The 14,517-nt window shown below is 40.5% G+C and overlaps 1 protein-coding gene across 1 annotated transcript in view; it reads right to left on the minus strand.

Moving 5' to 3' along the window:
- The window catches only part of LOC132825393 (uncharacterized protein C16orf52 homolog B), a 110,649-nt gene that overhangs the window by 47,263 nt on the left and 48,869 nt on the right, over positions 1-14,517 (minus strand). The gene's annotated exons all lie outside the window — the stretch shown is intronic.

A 14,517-nucleotide genomic window follows, 5' to 3' on the forward strand; every position in this document is an offset into this window, starting at 1 on the left:
GAACGGCATTTGGTGCAAGTGTGATATGGGTTTCAGGGCTGTTGATGTGCTTGAACTTATCTAAGATGAAAGACTGACTAATGAAGGTAACAAAGACATAAATGAGAGTTTCACAGATGAGCCAAGGCAAGGAAGAAGTCAGTCAATGGTAGAGAAATGGAAATAAGTGGTCTTGGTGATAGCACAAATCTACGTTCAGTAATTAATCTCCTGCCCCAATGTGACATCTCAGTTGTGAACAATCTGGTTCAGGCTCATATAGTTTCAGGGACAAGGGCTAAGGAGTTGGCTGCAGGGACCGAAAACAATAACTTTGGTTTTCTCAATATTCAGATGAAGGAAATTTCTATTTATCTAGTCTTGCACATTTGACAGGTAGCCCATCAAATCCGTGATAGTAAAGGGGTTGAGTGAGTTGGTGGTAAGGTACAGTAGGGTGTTGCCACCTTATATATTGCTGCCATCCAAATTGACGCAGGAAGGCTAGTGCTGGGAGATAAGCAAATAGCTGAAGAACATAAGCACTTTGCGTCAGTCTTCACAGTGGAAGACATGAGTAATATCCCAACAATTAAGGAGAGTCGGGGCAGAGTTGAGTATGGCAGCCATTACGAAACAGAAAGTGATAGAAAAGCTAAAAGGTCTAAAAATTGATGAATGTCCTGGCCCTGATGGGCTACATCCTAGAGTTCTGCGGGGGGTGGCTGAGGAAATAGTGGAGGCATTGATTGTGATCTTTCAAAAGTCATTGGAGTTAGGGAAAGTCCCAGATGATTGGAAAAATCACTGTTGCAACACCCTTGTTCAAGAAAGGACCAAGACAAAAGATGGAAAATTATAGCCTGATTAGCCTAATCTCAGTTGTATATAAAATTCTAGAATCCATCCAGGTTTCTAAATTTTGGAAGTGCAGGGTTGGATTAAAAAAAGTCAGCATGGATTTAGTAAAGGGAGGTCGTGCCTGACAAACCTGTTAGGATTCTTTGAAGAGGTAACAAGTAGGTTAGACCAGGGAATCCCAGTAGATTTGTCTATCTAGACTTCCAAAAGGCCTTTGACAAGGTGGCTCGCAAGAGGCTGCTGAGTAAGATGAGGGCTCATGGTGTTCAAGGTGAGCTAATGACATGGATTGAGTTTGGCTGTCCGACAGAAGGCAGACAGTTGGGACAAAAGGTTCTTTTTTGGAATGGCAACTGGTGTAGGGTCCCGCAGGGTTCACTTTATATATTAATGATTTGGATGAAAGGACTGGGGGGTGAAGTTTCCCGATGACACAAAGTTGGGTGGGCAGACAGGTATATTGAGGAGGTGGGGAGGCTGCAAAAAGATTTAAACAGTTTAGGAGAGTGGTCCAGGAAATGGCAGATAAAATTCAAAATGAGCAAATGTGAGATCTTGTAATTTGGAAAAGATCTCACGGACTATTTTCTAAACAGTGAGAAGGTTCATAAAGCCAAAGTACAAAGGGATCTGGAAGTGTTAGTCCAGGATTTTGTAAAGGTTAACTTGCAGGTTGAGTCAGTGTTTAAGAAGGCGAATGTAATGTGATCATTTATCTCAAGAGGGGTGGAATTTAAAAGTAGCAATATGCTTCTGAGACTTTATAAAGCTCTAGTTAGGCCCCATTTAGAATACTGTGTCCAATCTTGGATCCCACACCTCAGGAAGGACATACTGGCACTGGAGCATGTCCGGCGGAGATTCACACGGATGATCCCTGGAATGGTAGGCCTACCATACAATGAATGGCTAAGGATCCTGGGATTGTATTCATTTGAGTTTAGAAGGTTGAAGGAAGATCTAATAGAAACTTACAAGATAATGTATGGCTTAGAAAGGGTGGACGCTGGGAAGTTGTTTCTGTTAGGTGGGGAGGCTAGGACCTGTGGGCACAGCCTTAAAATTAGAGGGGGTCAATTTAAAACGGAAGTGAGGAGACATTTCTTCAGCCACAGAGTGGTGGGCCTGTGGAATTCATTGCCACAGAGCGCAGCGAAAACCAGAATGTTAAATGTCTTCAAGGCAGAGATTGATAAATTCTTGATTTTGCAAGTAATTCAGGGTTACGGAGAGAGTGCGGGTAAGTGGAGTTGAAATGCCCACCTGCCATGATTAAATGGCAGAGTGGACTCGATGGGCCGAATTGCCTTATTTCCACTCCTATATCTTATATATAGAACCAGATGTCACCAAGGACAGCATGCAGAAGAGAAATGACACAGGACCATTGATACATGCCTGAGATTACCAGAGGAAATTCTGTGGGAATAAATGCGAAGCTATTGCAAATAATTCTGTAACTACAACTGAATAGGTACAAATGGAATCAATTGATTGAAATATCAGTTCCATCCATTAATGATTTTAATCAACTACAACCACACAGCCTACCAGCTCCTTAGACTAGATAACTACATTTCAGGACAGTGGTTTGTAGGCTATCTGTAGCAGAGTGCAAAGTATTAATGTACCAAATACCAGGTTCCTGTATTAACCCCACTCTAGCTTCTATTAGTGAGGTGGTTGGTCCTCAATAATCAAACCTGTTAGTTATCGCATAAAATTTCCCACATTCACACATCAGCTTTGTATCTGCAAATTTTGCCAAGTATTATTTATAAGCAGTGCATTAAATTTTCATTTACACACTATATACCTTTCCAGTTTGCATAGATCCATTTTATTACAAGGAATGTATACATGTATATTACCATAACAGACTGCCTATAGAGCAGATCCAAACTAATGCTTAACCCTAAAATAAAACTGAATAATTTTTTGTCCAAGAAACCTGGAAAGCTAACAAATGTACTTTTAATCACACAAATCAAGTTGCCCAGCCAACAAACAAGAAATTCTTAAAAAAAACAGGAAAAGTGAAAATTAAGTGGAGGAGCCCTGAGATAAAATGTGACAATTTTAACAATGTTTCACTCAATAGACTTATATTGTATATTACTTCAAGTCACGTATCTATTTTACTTGGATTCACAGGAAGGATATTATCAAGCTGGAGAGGGTTCAGAAAAGATTTACCAGGATGATGCCAGGAAAGAAAGATTTGAGTTATAAGGAGGAGCTGAGATTTTTTTGCTGGAGGGGAAAAGGTTGAAGGGTAACCTTACAGAGGTTTTTAAAATCATGAGGGGTATAGATCAGGTGAATGGCAGGTATCTTTTCCCTAAGTGGGGGATTTCAAGACTAGGCGGCATATTTTTAAAGTGAGAGGAGAAAGATTTAAAGAGGACACAAGGGGCAACCTTTTTACACAGAGAGTGGTTCATATGTGGAATGAACTTCAGAAGTGGTGGATGCGGGTGTTATTGTGTCACCATAGTCACACCAGACCGTAGGGGCTGCTCTCTCATTACAGAGAAGTGATTGGTGGTGATTTAACCCGAGTGCCACCAAATCTCAAGCGAGGTAAGAGGTTGAGAAGGAGAGTCCTTCATGGTAACCTCAAACTGGTGATAGGAATTGAATCCATGCTGTTGGCATCATACTGCTCTGCAAACCAACCATCCAGCCAGGTGAGCTAAACCAATCCCTGTGGATGCAGGTACAGCTCCAATATTTAAAAGACATTTGGATAAACACATGAATAAGAAAGGGATATGGACCAAGCACATGTAGCTGAGATTAGTTTGGGATTATGGCCAGCATGGACTAGTTGGACTGAAGGGTCTGTTTCCTTGCTGTATGACTCTATATTTCATGTCATAGTACAGCAAAATAAAACAGGCTTATGCTAAATCACGTAGCCTATAAATTAGCCTGGCACCTTAGAAATTACCACAAACTGTCACCTTGACTACAATGTATGTAAATGTTGAACTGTACATCTCAAACTGAAAGTTTAAGTAATTAAGACTGCAAATGGCCAGAATGGAGATGAAAATTAAGAGTATATGTGTGAACATCTCAATATGCTATTAGACAAAACTACTTCCCTCTTTACTCAGGCATATTAAATTCAAATATATTGAATTATATAAATTATTCATAAACCACAATCGTCAACTGAACTATCTCTGTATGTCTGTTTTGTAACTTTTACTTAAGACAGCCAACAGAGACATCATAACCAATTGTCTATAAGCAATTAGGCAGTGTCTCTGGCCACAAATAGACTGGATCACAACATGGAGATAACATGTTAGGCAGAATAATTTTCAACTTCACAGACAATTCTATTATCACAAAAACAATTCAATCAGTACCAAGACAACTGTATCAGTACAAAGCAACAGGCATGCTTCATATCATAACATTTTTGTTCCAGGCATGAACAAAATACCAAGGAGAGAAAAAAAAGGATTGCAATCTTTCATTGGAATCTTGTCTTTCACTCACCTAATGAACTTCTTGTAACTCATTCACCTAACAGACATCATTTAAATTCTAGTTTTTGACGTATCAAAGTTGAATGATGCCAGAGGCAAGATCTATATGATAATTTAGATCATCTCAACTGAATATGCATGGCTTGTCTCTTAAAGAACTGAAAATGTGTTGCTGGAAAAGTGCAGCAGGTCAAGCAGCATCCAAGGAGCAGGAGAATCGACGTTTTGGGCATGAGCCCTTCGATTCTCCTGCTCCTTGGATGCTGCCTGACTTGCTGCGCTTTTCCAGCAACACATTTTCAGCTCTGATCTCCAGCATCTGCATTTCTCACTTTCTCCTTGTCCCTTAAAGAGGACAATTAGTAAAATCTAAAAGCACAGCTTTCTCCACTCCTAATCCACGAGGTTCCAAGAATGACTAAAGATGAATGAAAGCTACAAATAATTTAACAGGCAGCTTACCAAGACAGTACTGTGCACACAGTAAAACACCAAGGTTAACAGGTGTTAAGCATTCAATTGAGTTAGGATAAATCTACTACTGTTCTTAGTTAACAGTTCAAATTCCCATACTAAGATATTAGTATGCCAATTTGGAGATAATGAATATGCAACATTAGTGCAAAAGATTATAACTGAAGGGCAACAAGGAACACAGTCAACAAATTGTCACAGGCACCCCCAAGAAGTTGCAATTCCCAGAGGCAGCATTTCCCCTCCTTATACAGGTTTAAACAATAAAAAAAAATTGAGACTTTATATCAATGTAAGGGGTGGTAAAGTGGTATCATCACTGGGTGGGTAATTCTGAGACCCAAGATAATGCTCTGACGAAATAGCCTGCAGATTGTGAATTCAGTTCATAATTATGAAATTAAAGACTAGATTAAAGGTGATAAACTGGGATTTACAGTTTTTTTCTGTAATATTCATTCTATGTTTGGGGTTCTGAGCTCATAACCAGTCGGTATCCTGTGTGTCTGGGTTAATTATTAATTATTTTTGTAGCCTTGATGATGTTTGTTAAAATCATTTTTAGGCCTGTCTTTGCAAACTACTAATGGATTTTTAGTTTAGATTGTTCTGTGATTCTACAAGGTAAATAATGGGCCTCAATATTTGAGACTTCTGAAACTTTCTTTTTTCTCAGCTTAAGTGAAACACACACAGCTAAAAGAGGAAGATTTTGTTTTCAGTTTTTACATAGAATTTGGAGCAGTCCTGGGAACTCCTGTGAAGTTTTTGGAATAGGATGCCTGTGCTCCTGATAAGGGGAGACTACTCTCAGGCTAGTCAAGCAGCAGCCTGACAGTCGTTCTCACGCAAGTATGCCATGTTGATAATGACCAAGGTAACACCATCACCAAAGGAGAATCCTCTACATTAACTCCAGATCTCATGAAGTCTCACAGCATCAGGTCAAACTTAGGCAAGGAAATCACCTGCTCAATACCACCTACCCTGCCTCTCTCAGCTGATGATGCAGTTCTCTTCCATGTTGAACACCACGTGGAAGAATCACTGAGGGTAGCAAGGACACAAATGCATTCATTATTCACCATCAAGAGCAGTTCAGTCGCACCATTACTGATTAAGATGGCACATCCTAAAGGATACACCACTAGACTAGGCCTACAGCAAGTGGTGAGGGAACGAACAAGAGCAAAAACTTACCTGACTTATAATTTAAAGCAAAACAACTCATGTGACTAGCAATCATCTAACACCATAAAAATCCCTCCACCGCCAACACACAAGTGATAGCAGTATGTCCCATCTACAAAATGCACTGCAACAACTCATTCAAGCTCCTTAGACAGCACCAACCAAATTGTAATCTCTACCCTCTCTCTAAGGACAAGGATAACTCACCTCCTGACTCCCCAAAGCATTCCCACCATCTGCAATGCACAAGAAAGAAGTGTGATGGAATACTTCCTACTTACCTGGATGGGTGCAGCTACAACAATACTAAAGATGGCTGACACCATCCAGGACAAAGCAGACCATTTATTGGCACTACATCCAGTCCCTTCACCACCAGCATTCAGGAGCAGCTGTGTGTACTGTCCACAAGATGTACTGTAAACATTCAGGTAAAAAGTGAGGTCTGCAGATGCTGGAGATCAGAGCTGAAAATGTGTTGCTGATTAAAGCGCAGCAGATCAGGCAGCATCCAAGGAACAGGAAATTCGACGTTTCCGGCAAAAGCCCTTCATCAGGATTTCCTGTTCCTTGAATGCTGCCTGACCTGCTGCGCTTTAACCAGCAACACATTTTCAGCTCTGTAAGCATTCAGCCAAACTCCTTAGACAGCACCTTTCAAACTCACAACCATTTCCACCTAGAAGGACAAAGGCAGCAGACACAGGAGAACACCAACTGCAGTTTCCCCTCCCAAACCACTCACCATCCTGACTTGTAAATATATTAGCATTCCTTCACTGTCACTCAGTCAATACCTGGAATTCCCTCCCTAAGGACATTGTGGGTCTGACTACAGCACGTGGACTGCAGTGGTTCAAGATAGCTCACGACCACCTTCTCAAAGGCAATTAGAGTCAGGCAATAAATACTGGCCAGCCCACTACACCTGTGTCCCACAAGTACGTTAAAAAAGATAGAAGTTGTCAAGTTAATCTTGTCAACCTTTCTGTTTTACACCGAACATTACGATGATAGTATTAAGTGAAATCCAAGCAAACCTGCCAAATTTTGATTGATTTCAGTTTGGTTTAGAAACATAGAAAAGAGAAGTAGGCCATTCACCCTTCAAGCTTGCTCCATTTAAAATGATCGTGGTGATCATCCCACTCAGTACCCTATTCCCAGTTTCTCCAAAGACTGTTTGATCTCTTTAGCCCTAAGAAGAAATGCATTTAACACCTTGAAAATATTCAATGTTTTGACCTCAACTGCTTTGTGAGACAGAGAATTCCACATGCTCACCATTATCTGTGTGAAGACATTTGTTTTCATCTCAGACTTAAATGGCCTATCCCTATGCTAAACTGTAATCCTGGTTTTGGACTCCCTGGTCATCAGGAAATCCTTCGTGCATCTACCCTGTCTAGCCCTGTTGAATTTTATCGGTTTCTATGAGATTCCTCCCTCATTCTTCTGAACTCTGGTGAAGGTAATCTTAACCAATTCAGTGTCTCTTCATAGGTTAGTCTTGCCATTCCAGGAATGTTTTTGCTAAATCTTTGTTGCACTCCCTCCATAGCCAGAACATCCTTCCTCAGTTTAAAAAAAAGACAAAATGCAAGGTGTGATCTCAATAACGCCCTGTACAACTGCAGCAGGAAAATGTGACCAAATGCTTACTTGTAATCCTCAATGCTTGAACACTACAATAGCTTTGGATTTGTTAACATTACTATTAAATATGAAGTAATATAAGTTGATGCATTTTTGTCTGACTTGCAAGTTAGGAGTAATTACACTTTATGTGATGTTGTACTGTTTACTGACAGGTAGGGGGTAGGCTTATGAAATCCTTAATTTAACTTGGGCTTGGCTACATGAAACAGTTCAAAGATTAGCCAAATTTAAACATTTCATAAATGCTAGAGTTAAATTTATTATTTATATGCACCCTGCTAATGATCTCCTACAAAATCTTAAATTTATTAGACTATTGAATGGACTCTCTAGCCTCAAATAATGCTGATCTTGCCAATGTTGATCTCTCTTGTACGTCCTGTGCAATGTTCCTGTATGCCTCCGCCTAAATCTTTTGTTCAGTACATCCTTGTTTACTATGATCTGACTGTACTGCTCGTAAACAAAGCTTTTCACTGTACTTCAGTGTATGTGACAATAAATAAATCAATATGTATAGGTAGTTGAAACTGTTAAAAACTGTTAACGCAATTTAATTAATTAATAGTGGATAGCCCAGTGCATCTTGAAACAACACTACTTTTATGGGATTTAATGTGCATCCATCTTATATCAATATAAGTTATGATCTTAGTATTTTGAGGAGATCTTATTAAACTCCAGTAGATGCATACACTCAGTCCACCAGAAAGTGTTTTCAATGTAGCCATTGTACAAAATGAAATTACAGCTGAAGTGTAAATTCAGAGTTGTGTTTGCTGATATGATGTAGCTGCATTGAAGTGAAGAACTACAAACTAAAAGAAAAAGTTTAAACAGTTTGAAAACTCATGACTGACTATAAACCTGAACTCATGTAAAACTGTGCTGCTCAACATCCTAACCTGCCCAATAATGTTACTTTTATTTGTTCACTGGATGTGGACGTCACTGAATGGGTAAGTATTTATTGACCATATCTAGTTGCCCTTCACATGGTATGCTACCTTCTTAAACTGCTGCAGTCCATTAGGTAGACCCACAATTACATTAGGGAGGGAGTTCCAGGATGAAATGACTGACCTCCAACAACTATAACTATCTTCCTCTTTGTTAGACATGACTTCAACCACCAGAGCATTTCCCCCCAACTCCCATTGACCCAGCAACAGTGAAAGAACACTGACATATTTCCAGGTCAGGATGCTGAGTGGCTTCGAGGGGAAATTGCAAGTTGTGGTGCTTTCATGTATCTACCACCCTTGTTCTTATCAATTGTATTGATCATAGATTTGGAAGATTCTGTCTAAGGAGCCTTGGTAAATTTACGTGGTGCATCTTGTAGATGGTACATACTGCTGGTACTGAGCATTGGTGGTGGAAGGTGTAAATGCTTTTGGATGTGATGTCAATGACCTGGATGGTGTCATACACTCATACAAGCAAGTAGGAAGTATTCTATCACACTCCTGTTTTGTACATTATAGATAAGGAATCAGGAGATGATCTATGTGCTGCAGGATTCCTAGCCTCTGACCTGCTCTTGTAGCCACAGTACTTCTATGGCTAGTCCATTTCAGTTTCTGGTCAATGGTTTCTGGTAATCCCCAGGATGTTGATAATGGGGGATTCAGTGATAGCAATGTCAGTGCATGTGACGAGGAGATAGATTCTCTCTTGTTGGAGATGGTCACTGCCTGGTTCATGTGTGGTGTAAATGTTACTTGTCCTGTCAACCCAAACCTGGATATTGTTCAGGTTTTGTGGTATTTTGACACAGATCACTTCAGCATCTAAAAGAACTGCAGGAGGTACTAAACATTCTACTTTTATCAAAAACATTCAACACTCACAATTCTGATCATATGATGGAGGGAACGTCATTGATGAAACAGCAGATGATGGTTGAGCTTAGGACATTATGCCAAGGAACACCTGTAGAGGTACTTGGAGATGAAATAATTGACCTCCAATAATTATAATCACCTTCGTTTGTGTTAGGTATGATTCCAACCAGCAGAGAGTCTTCCCCCAACTCCCATTAAAACCAGTTTTGCTAGGGATCCTTGATGTCACACTCAGTCTAATGTGTCCTTAATGTAAAGATCAGTCACTCTCATTTCATTGCTAGAATTCACCTCTTTTGTCCATGTTTGAATTAAGACTGTAATGAGGTCAAGAGCTTAAGTGAGCTTGGTGGAACCCAAACTGAGAGCCAGTAACCTGCTAAGTAAGTAGTCTTGATGGCCCGATTGATGATACCTTCCCTCACTCTATGATGATCAAGAGTTGACCGATAGGGAGGTAATTGGCCAGGTTAGATTTGGTCCTGCTTTACGTGTATAAGGCATATCTGGGAATTTTCCATATTGTCAGGGAGATGACAGTATTGCAAATATACTCGGCTGGGAGCGTGACAGGATTTAGAGCATATGTTTATTGTCAGAATGTCAGGGCCCATGGCAATGGCCTAGTCCTGGACTGTTAATTCAGAGGTCCAGGTAAGGGATGGGGACCCTGGTTTGAATCCCGCTGTGGTAGATGGTGGAATCTAATGAGTGAAAATCTGGAATTACGAGTCTAATGAGGACTATGTATTCATTGTCGATTATCAGAAAAAAACATCTGGTTCACTAACGTCCTTTAGTGAAGGAAACTGCCAAACCATACCTGGTTTGGATTACGTGTGACTCCAGACCCACAGTAATATGGTTGACTCTTTACTGCCCCCTGGAATGGGCAATAAATGCTTGCCAAGCCAGTATCTGATAGGACGAGTCACCCTCATCCAATGAATAGACAAATACATTAGAAGGAAGACTCCAGCAATTTCTTAACATCGGGATTGAATTAAATTGGCTTAGCACTGGTGTCTGTGATGACGATATCCACTGGAGCTAGATCATCCACTCGATATTTCTGGCTGAACACTGTTGGAAATGCTTTCGCTCTGATGAGCTGGGCTCCCCCATATGTGGAGACTTCCTCCAGTAAGTATTTTTTAAATTATCCTGTACAGAGACATTGTTATACATCTGATGGAAGCAGGCTTTGAACCGGCTCTCCTGGCTCAGAGGTAGGAACACTACCACATACCACAATTGTCCATGACCATTCATGACTGGAAGTGGCAGGACTGTAGTATGTAGCTCCAATCTCTGTTGAATTGCTTTGCCTGGCCTGTCACTTGTTGTTTGGTACATAAGCAGTCCTGTTTTGTAGCTTCACAGGGTTGACACCTAATTTTTAGGTATTGTGCTGCTCCTAGCACATCCTCCTGCAATCTCCATTTAACCAGGGTTAAAGCCCTGGCTTGATGACAATAGTAAAAAGAGAGTCAGGCCAGGAGGTTGCAAATTGTTTGAGTACAATTTCACTACTACTGATGGCCCACAGCCCATCGTTGATGCTCAGTCTTGAGATGCCTGATGTGTACAAAGTCTATCCCATTTAGAAGGATGATAGTGCTTCATAACCACATGGAGTATACCTTCAGGGTGAAGACAGGACATTCGCCATAAGGACTATGCAGTGGTCTCTCAACGATATCGTCAAGGACAGATGTACCTGCTACAAACAGATTGGTGTGGATGAGATTTGGTATGTTTCCTCTTTTGTGGGCTCCCTCACCACCTGCTGCAGACCTAAACTTGCTGGTCTATTATTTAGGACTTAATCAGCTCAGTCAGTGGTGCTGCTGCCATTCTATGCCCTTGGCACCCTCAATGCTTCCTCCAAGTAGCCCCAAAGATGTTGGTAACAATGATTTTGCACGGTTGACAGGCTGAGTGTGACACTGTCATTTCTGGTGCCTTTGCCAATGCCGGGTGGTCAGTCTGGTTTCATTCCTTTTTTGAAACTTTTTAAGCAATTGATACAACTGAATGGCTCAGCCTTTTCAGAGGACAGATCATGTAAGGAGGTAAGGATGTCAACTTTCCTTTCCCAAAGGTCATAGTAAACCAGATGAATTTTCACAATATTTGATAATGTTTATCATTAGACTTTTAATTCCAGAGTTTTATGTAATTCTAATTTCAGTATCTGCTGTGGTGGGATTCAAACACAGTCCCCAGAAAAAAGGCTAAGTGTCTAATCCAGCAGCAATACCATTAGCCTACTATCTCCCCTATGTACCTCACTGTGTACATCACCATGCTCAGCACTAATGATGCTGGTGCCCCAATTCCAAGCAAACATCAGTAATGAAGCAGTCGCTTCACAGCGAAGTTAATGGAGCTGATAATATCCTACCAATACAGACATTGAGCAGTTCCTAAACAGCGTCTCATCAAATCACAAGAATGAGGCCTTGAAAGTTCCAGCAGGAAAAATCACCATGTTGGACACTATGCACCCACTTAGCAGCAGTTTCTTTATTCCAATAGCAGCAGATAGAGCAATAATGCTCAGAGAATAAACACCTAGGGTCCCTCTCTAAGCAAAGAATTACAGTTCTTGGTTTTAACACTCTTAGGATAAGGATGCTACAGGAGTTAGGGAAGACTGAAATATTCCTCATGATTAATGAGCACAAGACCACTTCACCTCACCCAGCTAGAAATTGCATATGTGGACATAAGGTACAGTTGTAATGTGCATATTTGTCACAGATAAACAATACTTTATAAAGTACAGTCTATTTCACTAGTAAATTCATGTTTTCATAGAGTTGTAGAGGTATACACCATGGAAACAGGGTCTCCAGCCCAAATCCTTCCTGAAGAAGGGCTCTGGCGCAAAACATTGATTTTCCTGCTCCTCGGATGCTGCTTGACCTGCTGTGCTTTTCCAGCAACACACTCTCAACTCTGATCTCCAGCAACTGCAGGTCTCGCTATCTCCTTCAGCCCAAATCATCCATGCCGACCAAGTTTCCTAAACTGAACCAGTCCCACTTGCCTGTTTTTGTCCCATATCCCTCTAAATTCTTTCCTATCCACGTACCTGCCCAAATGTTTTTTTAAATATTATAATTGTGTGTGTATGGGACATGTTTGTTTCAGTTTAACCTTGAAAACTAAAGTCATGCATTTTTTCCTAATCCATTTGCAATACCAAGCTTTGTAACCTTTTAAAAATAACTCAAGTTGAAACGTTTAGACCAGCACATTGTGCTACACACCTTTACATGATAGATCATGCAGGGAGCTGATGTAACAAATTAACATTTCCAAATCCAACATTGTGCCCAACAGGCTATATACAATATTATTGTTCTTCTATTCCACTGCTCCACTCAGCTATAGCACAGTACTGACAGAAGATAACATTTCTTCCTTCAGTTTCTGTAAAAGTGCTGAACATTATATTTTCTACCAAGAACGATTTTACACCTGTTATCTTTTTATACCATTACACTTAGATCAAGGATAATGTACCAAATTTTTATTCAGTCTTCACACATTTTTTAATGTCCTCAAATTTATTGTATTGCACACTGCAAAAAGACAGCATATTCTCCACCTCATTTACTTCCCTAACAGCTTAGCAGTTTCTTCAGCCAGTTTAGATTTTTAACCTCACAAACGCAATGGAAAACAAGCTGAGCCAGCGCCAATTTCTCTGCGGTTGCTAAGCAAGCAGTCACATTCCTCTTAGAAAGCATTTCCTCCTAACACTACTATTCAGCTAAAAAGTCTCCAGTCTTATCAGCTGACAGTCATAATAAGGAAGAATCTATAATTTGGATAAAAATCTAAGCAAAAACTCAGTATGAAAACAATCTCAGCTTCACTTGACCAAAAATAGTGCTGTTAGGCTTCTATTTATTTTGTTTTAGAATTAGGTCAGAAGAAAAGCTGAAAAGTCAATGTGACTCCTGTATTAAACAAATTCAGTCTGCAACAATTTCAAAGTTGCTAATGGTTAATGGCTCAGAGCACAAAACGGATAATCTACTAGTGAAGCCATAGGAAAATAAACATGGTTTGATAATACTGCCAGTGACTGAATCCTAAAAGTTGCGAGATTGGGTTTGTAGTACGTAGGGAAGGAAAAGCCATACTTGACCTGATCCTCATATCTACTGGTCACAGACACACCTGTCCATAATAGCATTGGTAAGAGTGAAAGCCACAGTCCTGGAGGAATACAAAATTCTTTCTTCATATTGAGGATAACCTTCACTGTGTTGTGTCAGATAGATTTAGAATGGATCTCGCAACACAAAGTTTGACCATTGTGAAATGCTGTGGTCATCAACAACAACTGTATTGTAACGTTATAGAACATAGAACATAGAAGGATACAGCGCAGTACAGGCCCTTCGGCCCTCGATGTTGCGCCGACCGAGTCCTACCTAACCTATACTAGCCCAATAACTTCCAAATGCCTATCCAATGCCCGCTTAAATGAACATAAAGAAGGAGAGTTCACCACTGATACGGGCAGGGCATTCCATGAACTCACAACCCGCTGTGTGAAGAATCTACCCCTAACATCTGTCCTATACCTACCACCCCTTAATTTAAAGCTATGTCCCCTAGTAACACCTGACTCCATTAGCGGTAAAAGGTTCTTAGTATCTACCCTATCTAAACCCCTAATCATCTTATACACTTCTATCAGATCTCCCCTAAACCTTCTCTTCTCCAATGAGAACAGCCCCAAGTGCCTCAGCCTTTCCTCATAAGATTTTCCTACCATTCCAGGCAACATCCTGGTAAACCTCCTCTGCACTCGTTCTAAAGCTTCCACATCCTTCCTATAGTATGGCGACCAAAACTGCACACAATACTCCAGATGAGGCCTCACCAGAGTCTTATACAACTGCAACATGACCTCAGGACTCCGGAACTCAATTCCTCTGCCAATAAAGCCCAGTACACCATATGCCTTCCTCACAGCA

This window comes from Hemiscyllium ocellatum, chromosome 20 (assembly GCF_020745735.1).
Source record: "Hemiscyllium ocellatum isolate sHemOce1 chromosome 20, sHemOce1.pat.X.cur, whole genome shotgun sequence".
Lineage (NCBI taxonomy): Eukaryota > Metazoa > Chordata > Chondrichthyes > Orectolobiformes > Hemiscylliidae > Hemiscyllium > Hemiscyllium ocellatum.